Genomic DNA, 13,014 nt, shown 5'->3' on the forward strand with positions numbered 1-13,014 from the left:
CAAAACCTTTTTCTGACACAGTAAAAATAAACACACGATGAGAAAATCGGGCGAAAAATACTGCTTTCGGAGCAATCGTCTGATAATCTATTTGTTAGTAAACAGCTGCGAAAACATCCGAAGAGACAAGCACAACATTTTTTTCTCGTACAATAACAGAACATACGATTTTCAAATAATCAGTACAGGATTTTTGACCGTAAAATGAAATAAAAAATATAATCGGAAAACCAAGACCACGCATGCTGGGAAATAAAAGAATACATTTCATTACAAATACAATACATTACATCTCTTCTGAAGCTGTATTCTGTCATATGAGAATTTTCAGAACTTTAGTAACCTATTGATTTTCGATATAAAACTAGCATGCAAAAAACAAAACAAAAATTAAAAAAAAAAAGTCGACCATTCTTCTGATATTCTTAGGTGTATGAGGCTTAAGCCTAGGTTCATATATTTTGCCCAAAATATGTGAAGCCCAATCATTTTCCCTGCAGAAAACACAGGAAAAAAAGTCCCCAACCTTTTTTCTAAAACACACCTGCAGGGCAACCGCACAGAACCTCATGGTACTATGGCAACATGCAGTTCCATGCACTTGAAAACATGCTGCATTTTCAGATGTTTGGGGTTGCGATTAAGGATTAAAAATGAATAGCCCCCCTGTGCATCTGCTCAAGAGCAGCACATTTTGCCCGTGGTTGCGGAATGTTTGTGATTGACAAGCTTTCCAGGACCTACATGTGTGTAAATCTAGACTACCTTGTGTCTTGGTTGCAGCATTCTGTACAACTCTGAGGCCTCATGTACACTGACATTTTCTCTTTTAAAAGCTCCCTCCAATCCAGCGACGTTCACAATAGCCCTGGCTGTCCTGGGACTCTCCTCCCTCATTGGCTAAGACAGCAGCAGGAGCCCATGAGGAGAGAGCGGAGGGGGGGGGGGGGGTTGGTATGGCGGGGCCAAGCCACAGCTCCCTGTGTCTTATGAACACATAGAGGAGCAGCTCGAGAGTGATCATGCAGCGATGCCCCCAGGGCAAACAGCTTTCTCTGTGGGTACTGCTTGAGGGGGAGGAGCCAGGAGTGGCAGCAAGGGACCCGAAAAAAGAAGCAGATTGGAGCTGCTCTGTGCAAAACCATTGCACAGAGCAGGTAAGTATAACATTTTTTATTACTATTATTATTATACAGGTTTTATATAGTGTCAACAGTCTGCGCAGCGCTTTACAACATGAGGGCAGACATTACAGTTACATTACAATTTGGTACAAGAGGAATCAGAGGGCCCTACTCCTTAGAGCTTACAATCTAAAAAGGAAGGGTCAATTGATACAAAGGGTAATAGCTGTGGGGGATGAGCTGATGGAGGAAGTAAAACTGTTAGTTAGAAGCAGGATAGGCTTCTTTGAAGAGAAGGGTTTTCAGGGATCCCCTAAAGATGGATAGATTAGGGGACAGTCGGACAGATTGGGGTAGGGAGTTCCAAAGGATGGAAGAAGCTTTGGAGAAATCCTGGAGGCGAGCATGGGAGGGAGCTAGAGAGCAGGAGGTCTTGGGATGCCCGTAGAGAGCGGCTTGGTTGGTATTTTGGGAATAGGATAGTGATGTAGCTGGCAGCAGAATTATGGATGGCTTTGTAAATTATTGTTAGTACTTTGAATTTTATTCGTTGGGTGAGTGGAAGCCAGTGGAGGACACTGAATGGTTGGTAAGGTGGATGAATCTTGCAGTGGCATTCATTATGGACTGAAGGGGGATAGTCTATGTAAAGGTAATACAATGAGGAGGGAGTTGCAGTAATCGAGGCGAGAGATGACCGGGGAGTGAATTAGAAGCTTGGTGGTGTCATTAGTTAAAAAGGGACATATTCTGGAAATGTTGCGGAGGCTATGATGGCATGATTTGGACAGGGATTGTATGTGGGCCTGAAAGGACAGTTCAGAGTCTAAGGTTACCCCTAGCACCCTGGCACATGGGGACAGACTGATAGATGTGCCATTGATCTTAACAGAGAAGTCAGGAGAAGGGGCACGTGGGGGAGGAAATATTAAGAGCTCAGTTTTAGATAGATTCAGTTTGAAGAAGTGGTTTGACATCCAGGCTGATATGTCTGTTAGTAGATCAGTGATGTGTGAGAAGACTGATGGGGTGAGCTGAGGGCCAGAGAGATAGATTTGGGTGTCATCAGCATATAAATGGTAGTGAAAGCCATGGGAGGCTATCAGCTGACCCATGGAGGACGTGTAGATAGAGAATGGTAGAGGTCCAAGGACAGAACCGCGTACACACGACCGGACTTTACGGCAGACTATGGTCAGGTGGACCGGAGTCTGTCGGATAATTCGATCGTGTGTGGGCTCCAGCAGACTTTTTTTCCCAAAAGTTTGATGGACCTAGAAATGAAACATGTTTCAAATCTTTCCGACGGACTCGAGTCCGGTCGAAAAGTCTGCTCGTCTGTATGCTAGTCCGACGGACAAAACCGACGCTAGGGCAGCTATTGGCTACTGGCTATGAACTTCCTTGTTTTAGTCCGGTCGTACATCATCGCGTACGAATCCGTCGGACTTTGGTTGATCGTGTATAGGCAAGTCCGTTCGTTCGGAAAGTCAGTCGAAAAGTCCACTAGACCTAGCCTGTCGAAAAGTCTGCCCGTGTGTACGCGGCATTAGTGACACTGAAGGTCCACTGAGATAGGTAAGATTCAAACCAATGGAGAGTGCTTGTTTGTGATTAAAAAAAAAACACACAAGATTTTATACCACTTTAATTTCCCTAGAAACCTCCGCCTGGCAGCAGGGTTTTGGCCAAAAAAAAAATTACAAATCGCTTGACACTTGTGATAGTGTATACTACGTTTACTCACATCAGGTGTTTGGTCATTACTTAAATTCATTGGCCAGAATAAATTATTGAATTAAATTAACGCTCAAGCGCTAAGAGTGCCTAGTGTTTAGCAGCTTCAATCGTTTTTTCTGCCAAAACACTGCTGCTACAAGATGCACTGGCAGTGGGATTTTCTTTTTTTCCTGCGACTAAACTCTCCTGCCTGAAAAAACGCTGCCAGAAACCTATAGGGTTTATTTACTAAAGGCAAATATAATGTGCACCACAAGTACAGTTACTCCAGAGCTTAGTTATTGAAGTAAAGCTTCACTTTGCAAAAGAATACTCAGTCACAATGAAGGAAGATAAAAACAGCATTTTTGCTTGCACATGATTGGATGACAGAAATCAGCGGAGCTTCCCCTCAGATCTAGAGCATGTGCACTTGCAGTGCACAATATATTTGCCTTTAGTAAATCAACCTCCCATTGTGCATGGACACATAGAGGGTTATTTACAAAAGGCAAATCCACTTTGTACTACAAGCGCACTTGAAAGTGCAGTCACTGTAAATCTGAGGGGTAGATCTGAAATGAGGGGAAGCTCTGCTGATTTTATCATCCAATCATGCGCAAGCTAAAATGCTGTTTTTTATTTTCCTTGCATGTCCCCCTCGGATCTACACTTTTAGTGCACTTGTAGAGCAAAGTGGATTTGCCTTTAGTAAATAACCCCCATAGTATAACATGCAGGGGAGTTTAGAGGCAGGAAAAAAAAAGAAAACACCTAGTGCCCCTAGAAGTAGCTTCAAAAACACCCAGTGTGCATGAGGCCTGACTGGCACTCACTCCAGTACAATGCAGTCAGCACAGTGTCTGGCACTGAGAGTTAGAATTTGTTCACACTAAAACTGGCCATTAGGCTCGGTTCACACCTAAACCGGCCGTGGATCGCACAGCAATGCTGTCCGTCCCTGCTCTCTGTTTCAGGGACGAATCAGGGCAGAACCTTTGCCTGAATTCAGCCCTGAAATGGAGGCAAAGACACACAGCATTTCTATGCAGTGCGCTCCGCAGCCACCCTGAAGACATGTGAACCAGCGCCATAGAGAGCCGGTCATAATCTCCTGCTATGCGAATTTTCTCCGCATCCAATTCGCATAGGTATAAACCCAGCCTGATGGATCGAAATTTGGTCGGTTCAGCAGGGGCCAGCTGAATTTCGGTCCATCTATGGCTGTTCCCATTTAAGAGGAGCTGACCTAGTGGTCTTCTCTTGAACAGGACTGTTGGAAAATTTGAGTTTGATCAGCACATGCAGCCAATCGGTGTGCTGATCAGTGTATTCTGACAGAGGTGAAGTCCGACTGACACCAATGATGGAGCACTATTCCTCCCACTGACACCAATGATGGGGCACTATTCCTCCCACTGACACCAATGATGGGGCACTATTCCTCCCACTGACACCAATGATGGGGCACTATTCCTCCCACTGACACCAATGATGGGGCACTATTCCTCCCACTGACACCAATGATGGGGCACTATTTTTCCCACTGACACCAACAATAGGGCACCAGTAGTTCCCCTAATACCAAAGATGGGACTTTGTTTAATCCCGCTGATACTGGGACATTTTCTACTCCAATTGGCCCTGGTATACCGGCCCTTTGTTTAGAAAGTTTGGAGACCCCTCAGATAGATCACTACAGATATAGATTTTTTTATGGCTAAAATTCAGCTTTAAAGTATAACCAAAGGTAAAACTTTTATTTTGCTGTATCTCCTTAGCTGCCCGCGATGTGTGTGGGGGGGAGATAGAATTGTGAGGCAGACAGCTTTGGAGTCCTGGAGCCCAGTGCCCGCATGTTCTACGGGAACCAGCACCACATTTGGGACAGAGGTGCCAGCTGCCTATCACAATTAACACACCTCAGAGCCGACAGAGCCTAAGCTCCTCCTCCACACTGACAGTACATCCACAACAGGAGGAGGAGGGGGGACATCTGTGTGCACAGAGCCATGCTGATCTGAGGTCTGTAAATGTAGGAAGGGGAGATTTAAACTGAGCATAGTCACACTGGGCAGGTTACACTGTGAAGTTGGAATTTACACTTCGGGGATTACACTGCAGGAATTTACACTGGGGGGGTACAAGGGGGGGATTATGCTGGGGGAGTTTACACTGAGGGGGATTACACAGGAGAGTAGCATGGTGGGGTTACACTATGGGGGATTAAGCTGGGAGAGTACACTGAAGGGAGTGGATTTAACTGGTAAACTAGGAGGATTTACACTGGGAGGATGTACACTGGGGAGGGGGTACAATGGTAGGGTTACACTACAGGGGGTTAAACTGGGAGAGTACACTGTCAAACTGGGAGGATTACATGGGGGAGGTTTACACTGGGGGGGGAATACATGGGATTCAACTCGGAGAGTACTCGGGGGGGGGGGGGGGATTTTAACTGTTAAAAATGGGAGGATTTACACTTGGAGGGGGTACAATGGTGGGGTAACACTATGAGAGTACACGGGGGGGGGGGGGATTACACTGTAAAACTGGATTACATCAGGAGCAATTTACACTGGGAGGATGTACACGGGGGGGGGGGGGGGGGTATACTGCTAAACTGGGCAGATTTAGACTGGGAGGATTGCACGGGGGGGGATTTACACTGGGGAGGGATTTACACTGTTAAACTGGGAGGATTACACGAGGAGGGATTTACACTGGGAGGATGTACACTGGGGAGGGAAGGGTACAATGGTGGGGTTACACTACAGGGGATTCACTTGAGAGAGTACACTGGGGGGGGGGGGGGGAATTACACTGTTATGCCCCGTACACACGATCGGACATTGATCGGACATTCCGACAACAAAATCCATGGATTTTTTCCGACGGATGTTGGCTCAAACTTGTCTTGCATACACACGGTCAAACAAAGTTGTCGGAAAATCTGATCGTTCTGAACGATATGACGTAAAAAACGTACGTCGGGACTATGAATGGGGCAGTAGCCAATAGCTTTCGTCTCTTAATTTATTCTGAGCATGCGTGGCACTTTGTGTGTCGGATTTGTGTACACACGATCGGAATTTCCCACAACGGATTTTGTTGTCAGAAAATTTTATAGCAAGATCTCAAACTTTGTGTGTCGGAAATTCCTATGGAAAATGTGTGATGGAGCCTACACATGGTCGGAATTTCCGACAACAAATCACACATTTTCCATCGTAAAATCCGGCCATGTGTACAGGGCATTAGACTGAGAGGATTTACACTGTGGGGGAATACAATGGTGGGGTTACACTACATGGGATTAAAAACTGAGAAAGTACACTGGGGGGGGGGGGGGAATTACAGTGCGGTGGATTTAGACTTGGTAGATTACACTGGGCTGCTCAGTCTAAACTGCCCAGCCCCCCTATTTTTTGTCCCTGTCCAGGCCTGGGTGACACCATTACATAGGAAGTGATATCCGACTGCAATGGTGTCATCCCCATTTGTGAGAGGGAATGACACGCCGGCACCAACCGCATCATTTACAGGAGCTGGTTTGGGGTGTGCATCATGACCACGCACTGCTGACCAGAAGCTAGTCTGCACAGTAGAGCACTGGCAGGCTAGACAGGAGAGAGCCCGATGCACTAGGCTGCCCGGTGTTTACTGCTCTGTCCCGCTTCTGCTATCACTCTGCAGTGGCAGGACAGAGCACTGTGGCGGGCTTGGGGGCCTGCTCAGTGACCCGGGATGTGGGGGTTGGTGACGCCATGTTTTACTGCACCAGGTGACACCAACCCTAGTTACGGCGCTGCTGTCTCCGTCCCCATCTCTCTCTATCCTCTCCTGTTTACCATGATCATTGAAGGTAAAAGAAAATCCAGAATTGGAGAAAAGTAATACATAGTTGCCAACTGTCCCGGATTTCCCGAGACATTCCCGGGATTTAGACTCCATTCCCGATTTTGTTGTTTCCCAGTAAACGTCCAGAGAAATCCGGTTCTTCACGGATTTTCGCTGCCGCCTGCCGCTAGAGGTCCGCGGCCGGCAGAGACATTGTCTCTGCCAGCCGCCATTTTTCAGAAGACCAGGAAGACGGCTGGGGGGGCTAGACGGAGCTCCTGCGTCGCCGTCCACCCTCCGCCTCGCCTACCCCCCGCCCCGCTGCCAGTCTGTTATGGAAAGGGGCGGGGTTCTAGCCATGCGGCCGGCGGAGGGAGACAGTATACACTGTCTACTACACTACTAGGACACCTGAGGTGGGGGGGGGGGCGCACCGCTGGGGGAATCTGATGTAAGGGGGGCTCCACCTGATGTGAGGGGGGGCTGCACTGGGGACACCTGATGTGAGGGGGGCTGCACTGGGGACACCTGATGTGATGGGGGCTGCACTGGGGACACCTGATGTGAGGGGGGGCTACACTGGGGACACCTGATGTGAGGGGGGGCTACACTGGGGACACCTGATGTGAGGGGGGCTCTGCTGGGGACTCCTGGTGTGAGGGGGGGCTCCGCTGGGGACACCTGGTGTGAGGGGGGGTTCCGCTGGGGACATCTGATGTAAGGGGGGCTCCGCTGGGGGCACCTGATGCAAGGACGGATTCTGCTGGGAGCACCTGATGCAAGGATGGACGGCTGGTGGCAGGTGACACGCTCAGGGATCCCACTGATTCTGCATTATGGTGAGTTGAATGTAATATAAAATGAAATCAATGTAATAATAGAAATAATGCACTTTAATCATCCTGACACCATAACAACCTTGGTGCCGGGATGATGGAAGTGCTAACACCAGGTGTTTGGAGTATCTTTATCTGCTGATTGTTAAACTTTCTAGAATACACATATTTCCATTGTTGTGTAGGATCTGGGGCTGCTGTCCCTCCATCTCTCTCCCCCCCTTTCCCTCTCCATTCCTCATTCATCTCAGACTCTAACCACACCCCCTTTGAGCCACGCCAATTTAAGACACGCCCACTATTTACCGTAAACCATGCCCATTTTTCGCCACAGCGCGCTGCATTTTTACTCTGGCCCTTTGTCACGCCCACAAATGCATGCCCCGCCCCCTAATTAAAACAAGACCCCCGCCTACAGCCAAAAAAGTGTCCCTAAAAATTTTTTTTCAATGTTGGCAACTATGGTAATAGAGGGGAAATCTTCCAATGGGGACACTAGTTTTGGTGACCTGGGGGGCCCCAAGGGATTCCCTTAATTTGCAGAACAGGAAGTGAAGGGAAATCTCCCCAATGGGACACAGATTGCAAGAAAAATAAATAAACAAAAGTGAAGGGTTATAGCCCTCCATTACTCTATCCAAATGAAAGAGTTGTGCCTTTAGCTCTACTTCCCCTAACATTACATAGAAAGGAAATCTAGGTAGGATGTTTAAGCAAGTAAAAAAGGTAAACAACACTTGTACTGATAATATGTGAATGTGACACAGATAAATAATGGACGTTCCCATAATCTGTCTGCAAAAAGTGAAAAAATATCACTCCTCATAATCTCATTCCATGATTATTTCCAATCATCAGCACACCGCATCCAACTCGCCTATTAAGTACCCCGTGGGAAGTATTCCTAAACAGGCAATCCCCTCACACACAGAGGATGGGGGGCGGACTGTACAATCACACCGCTCTCTATCATTCCATGACCCTTGATTTGTTGTAGCCATTCCATGACCCGCAACACCCACCACACACCCTCAGCAATATCGCTTCTCCATTGTAGGACAGCCCGGTCATGTGACCACACGTCACTCCCTCCACTTCAATGACACCTGTTAATAACCAATAGCGGGCAATGTCTGCAAAACCAATGTCCAATAGTAGAGTAGTTGCCGCCCCCACACCATGTATCCTTCCTATTCGTCCGCCATGTGTCCGCTGTTATACAACATGGGGGGCGGGGCCTGCCAGCATACCGTCCAATGATGAGAAGGGAAACGCTGAGCTGCCAAATACCAATCAGGATGCCTCAGTGAGATTTAATATAGAAGTGTGTGACCGGGGGTGAGCTTTTGTGTCGGTAAGTGGCTGTGTGTGTGTCCCCTGTGTACAGAAGAGTGGCTGTGTGTGTGTGTCCCCTGTGTACAGGAGAGTGGCTGTGTGTGTGTGTGTCCCCTGTGTACAGGAGAGTGGCTGTGTGTCCCCTGTGTACAGAAGAGTGGCTGTGTGTGTGTGTGTCCCCTGTGTACAGGAGAGTGGCTGTGTGTGTGTGTGTCCCCTGTGTACAGGAGAGTGGCTGTGTGTGTGTGTGTGTCCCCTGTGTACAGGAGAGTGGCTGTGTGTCCCCCCTGTGTACAGGAGAGTGGCTGTGTGTGTGTGTGTGTGTGTGTGTGTGTCCCCTGTGTACAGGAGAGTGGCTGTGTGTCCCCTGTGTACAGAAGAGTGGCTGTGTGTGTGTGTGTCCCCTGTGTACAGGAGAGTGGCTGTGTGTGTGTGTGTGTGTGTCCCCTGTGTACAGGAGAGTGGCTGTGTGTCCCCCCTGTGTACAGGAGAGTGGCTGTGTGTGTGTGTGTGTGTCCCCTGTGTACAGGAGAGTGGCTGTGTGTGTGTGTCCCCTGTGTACAGGAGAGTGGCTGTGTGTGTGTGTCCCCTGTGTACAGGAGAGTGGCTGTGTGTGTGTGTCCCCTGTGTACAGGAGAGTGGCTGTGTGTGTGTGTCCCCTGTGTACAGGAGAGTGGCTGTGTGTGTGTGTCCCCTGTGTACAGGAGAGTGGCTGTGTGTGTCTCCCCTGTGTGCAGGACAGTGGCTGTGTGTGTCTCCCCTGTGTGCAGGACAGTGGCTGTGTGTGTCTCCCCTGTGTGCAGGAGAGTGGCTGTGTGTGTGTGTCCCCTGTGTACAGGAGAGTGGCTGTGTGTGTGTGTCCCCTGTGTACAGGAGAGTGGCTGTGTGTGTGTGTCCCCTGTGTACAGGAGAGTGGCTGTGTGTGTGTGTCCCCTGTGTACAGGAGAGTGGCTGTGTGTGTGTGTCCCCTGTGTACAGGAGAGTGGCTGTGTGTGTGTGTCCCCTGTGTACAGGAGAGTGGCTGTGTGTGTGTGTCCCCTGTGTACAGGAGAGTGGCTGTGTGTGTGTGCCCCCTGTGTACAGGAGAGTGGCTGTGTGTGTGTGTGCCCCCTGTGTACAGGAGAGTGGCTGTGTGTGTGTGTGCCCCCTGTGTACAGGAGAGTGGCTGTGTGTGTGTCCGTCCCCTGTGTACAGGAGAGTGGCTGTGTGTGTGTCCGTCCCCTGTGTACAGGAGAGTGGCTGTGTGTGTGTCCGTCCCCTGTGTACAGGAGAGTGGCTGTGTGTCCCCCCTGTGTACAGGAGAGTGGCTGTGTGTGTGTCCGTCCCCTGTGTACAGGAGAGTGGCTGTGTGTGTGTGTCCCCTGTGTACAGGAGAGTGGCTGTGTGTGTGTGTCCCCTGTGTACAGGAGAGTGGCTGTGTGTGTGTGTCCCCTGTGTACAGGAGAGTGGCTGTGTGTGTGTCCGTCCCCTGTGTACAGGAGAGTGGCTGTGTGTGTGTGTCCGTCCCCTGTGTACAGGAGAGTGGCTGTGTGTGTGTGTCCGTCCCCTGTGTACAGGAGAGTGGCTGTGTGTGTGTGTCCGTCCCCTGTGTACAGGAGAGTGGCTGTGTGTGTGTGTCCGTCCCCTGTGTACAGGAGAGTGGCTGTGTGTGTGTCCGTCCCCTGTGTACAGGAGAGTGGCTGTGTGTGTGTCCGTCCCCTGTGTACAGGAGAGTGGCTGTGTGTGTGTCCGTCCCCTGTGTACAGGAGAGTGGCTGTGTGTGTGTCCGTCCCCTGTGTACAGGAGAGTGGCTGTGTGTGTGTCCGTCCCCTGTGTACAGGAGAGTGGCTGTGTGTGTGTCCGTCCCCTGTGTACAGGAGAGTGGCTGTGTGTCCCCCCTGTGTACAGGAGAGTGGCTGTGTGTGTGTGTCCCCTGTGTACAGGAGAGTGGCTGTGTGTGTGTGTCCCCTGTGTACAGGAGAGTGGCTGTGTGTGTGTGTCCCCTGTGTACAGGAGAGTGGCTGTGTGTGTGTGTCCCCTGTGTACAGGAGAGTGGCTGTGTGTGTGTGTCCCCTGTGTACAGGAGAGTGGCTGTGTGTGTGTGTCCCCTGTGTACAGGAGAGTGGCTGTGTGTGTCCCCTGTGTACAGGAGAGTGGCTGTGTGTGTGTGTGTCCCCTGTGTACAGGAGAGTGGCTGTGTGTGTGTGTGTCCCCTGTGTACAGGAGAGTGGCTGTGTGTGTGTCCGTCCCCTGTGTACAGGAGAGTGGCTGTGTGTGTGTCCGTCCCCTGTGTACAGGAGAGTGGCTGTGTGTGTGTCCGTCCCCTGTGTACAGGAGAGTGGCTGTGTGTGTGTCCGTCCCCTGTGTACAGGAGAGTGGCTGTGTGTGTGTCCGTCCCCTGTGTACAGGAGAGTGGCTGTGTGTGTGTCCGTCCCCTGTGTACAGGAGAGTGGCTGTGTGTGTGTCCGTCCCCTGTGTACAGGAGAGTGGCTGTGTGTGTGTCCGTCCCCTGTGTACAGGAGAGTGGCTGTGTGTGTGTCCGTCCCCTGTGTACAGGAGAGTGGCTGTGTGTGTGTCCGTCCCCTGTGTACAGGAGAGTGGCTGTGTGTGTGTCCGTCCCCTGTGTACAGGAGAGTGGCTGTGTGTGTGTCCGTCCCCTGTGTACAGGAGAGTGGCTGTGTGTGTGTCCGTCCCCTGTGTACAGGAGAGTGGCTGTGTGTGTGTCCGTCCCCTGTGTACAGGAGAGTGGCTGTGTGTGTGTCCGTCCCCTGTGTACAGGAGAGTGGCTGTGTGTGTGTCCGTCCCCTGTGTACAGGAGAGTGGCTGTGTGTGTGTCCGTCCCCTGTGTACAGGAGAGTGGCTGTGTGTGTGTCCGTCCCCTGTGTACAGGAGAGTGGCTGTGTGTGTGTCCGTCCCCTGTGTACAGGAGAGTGGCTGTGTGTGTGTCCGTCCCCTGTGTACAGGAGAGTGGCTGTGTGTGTGTCCGTCCCCTGTGTACAGGAGAGTGGCTGTGTGTGTGTCCGTCCCCTGTGTACAGGAGAGTGGCTGTGTGTGTGTCCGTCCCCTGTGTACAGGAGAGTGGCTGTGTGTGTGTCCGTCCCCTGTGTACAGGAGAGTGGCTGTGTGTGTGTCCGTCCCCTGTGTACAGGAGAGTGGCTGTGTGTGTGTCCGTCCCCTGTGTACAGGAGAGTGGCTGTGTGTGTGTGTGTGTCCCAATGTACAGGAGAGTGGCTGTGTGTGTGTGTGTGTGTCCCAGTGTACAGGAGAGTGGCTGTGTGTGTCCCAGTGTACAGGAGAGTGGCTGTGTGTGTGTCCGTCCCCTGTGTACAGGAGAGTGGCTGTGTGTGTGTGTGTGTGTGTCCCAATGTACAGGAGAGTGGCTGTGTGTGTGTGTCCCAGTGTACAGGAGAGTGGCTGTGTGTGTGTGTGTGTGTCCCAGTGTACAGGAGAGTGGCTGTGTGTGTCCCCTGTGTACAGGAGAGTGGCTGTGTGTGTGTGTGTGTCCCCTGTGTACAGGAGAGTGGCTGTGTGTGTGTCCCCTGTGTACAGAAGAGTGGCTGTGTGTGTGTCCCCTGTGTACAGAAGAGTGGCTGTGGCTGTGTGTGTGTGTCTCTGTGTGCAGGAGAGTGGCTGTGTGTGTCTCCCCTGTGTACAGGAGAGTGGCTGTGTGTCCCCCCTGTGTACAGGAGAGTGGCTGTGTGTGTGTGTGTGTGTCCCCTGTGTACAGGAGAGTGGCTGTGTGTGTGTGTCCCCTGTGTACAGGAGAGTGGCTGTGTGTGTGTGTGTCCCCTGTGTACAGGAGAGTGGCTGTGTGTGTGTGTGTCCCCTGTGTACAGGAGAGTGGCTGTGTGTGTCCCCTGTGTACAGGAGAGTGGCTGTGTGTGTGTCCCCTGTGTACAGGAGAGTGGCTGTGTGTGTGTCCCCTGTGTACAGGAGAGTGGCTGTGTGTGTGTCCCCTGTGTACAGGAGAGTGGCTGTGTGTGTGTCCCCTGTGTGCAGGAGAGTGGCTGTGTGTGTGTCCCCTGTGTGCAGGAGTGTGGCTGTGTGTGTGTCCCCTGTGTGCAGGAGTGTGGCTGTGTGTGTGTCCCCTGTGTGCAGGAGTGTGGCTGTGTGTGTGTCCCCTGTGTGCAGGAGAGTGGCTGTGTGTGTGTGTGTGTGTGTGTCCCCGGTGTGCAGGAGAG

General features: G+C 51.0%; 1 protein-coding gene across 2 annotated transcripts in view; it reads left to right on the top strand.

The window, feature by feature from the left end:
* Nucleotides 1-8,714: 8,714 nt before the first annotated feature.
* Nucleotides 8,715-13,014, top strand: part of SLC25A43 (solute carrier family 25 member 43) — a 103,666-nt gene continuing 99,366 nt past the window's right edge. Inside the window, exon 1 of one of the 2 annotated variants that reach the window (XM_073599315.1) lies at nt 8,715-8,873. The gene's annotated coding sequence lies outside the window, so the exon portion shown is untranslated. The remainder of the gene's footprint in view (nt 8,874-13,014) is intronic. The other variant, XM_073599316.1, reaches the window with a different exon arrangement.

This window comes from Aquarana catesbeiana, linkage group LG09 (assembly GCF_042186555.1).
Source record: "Aquarana catesbeiana isolate 2022-GZ linkage group LG09, ASM4218655v1, whole genome shotgun sequence".
Classification (NCBI taxonomy): Eukaryota; Metazoa; Chordata; class Amphibia; order Anura; family Ranidae; genus Aquarana; species Aquarana catesbeiana.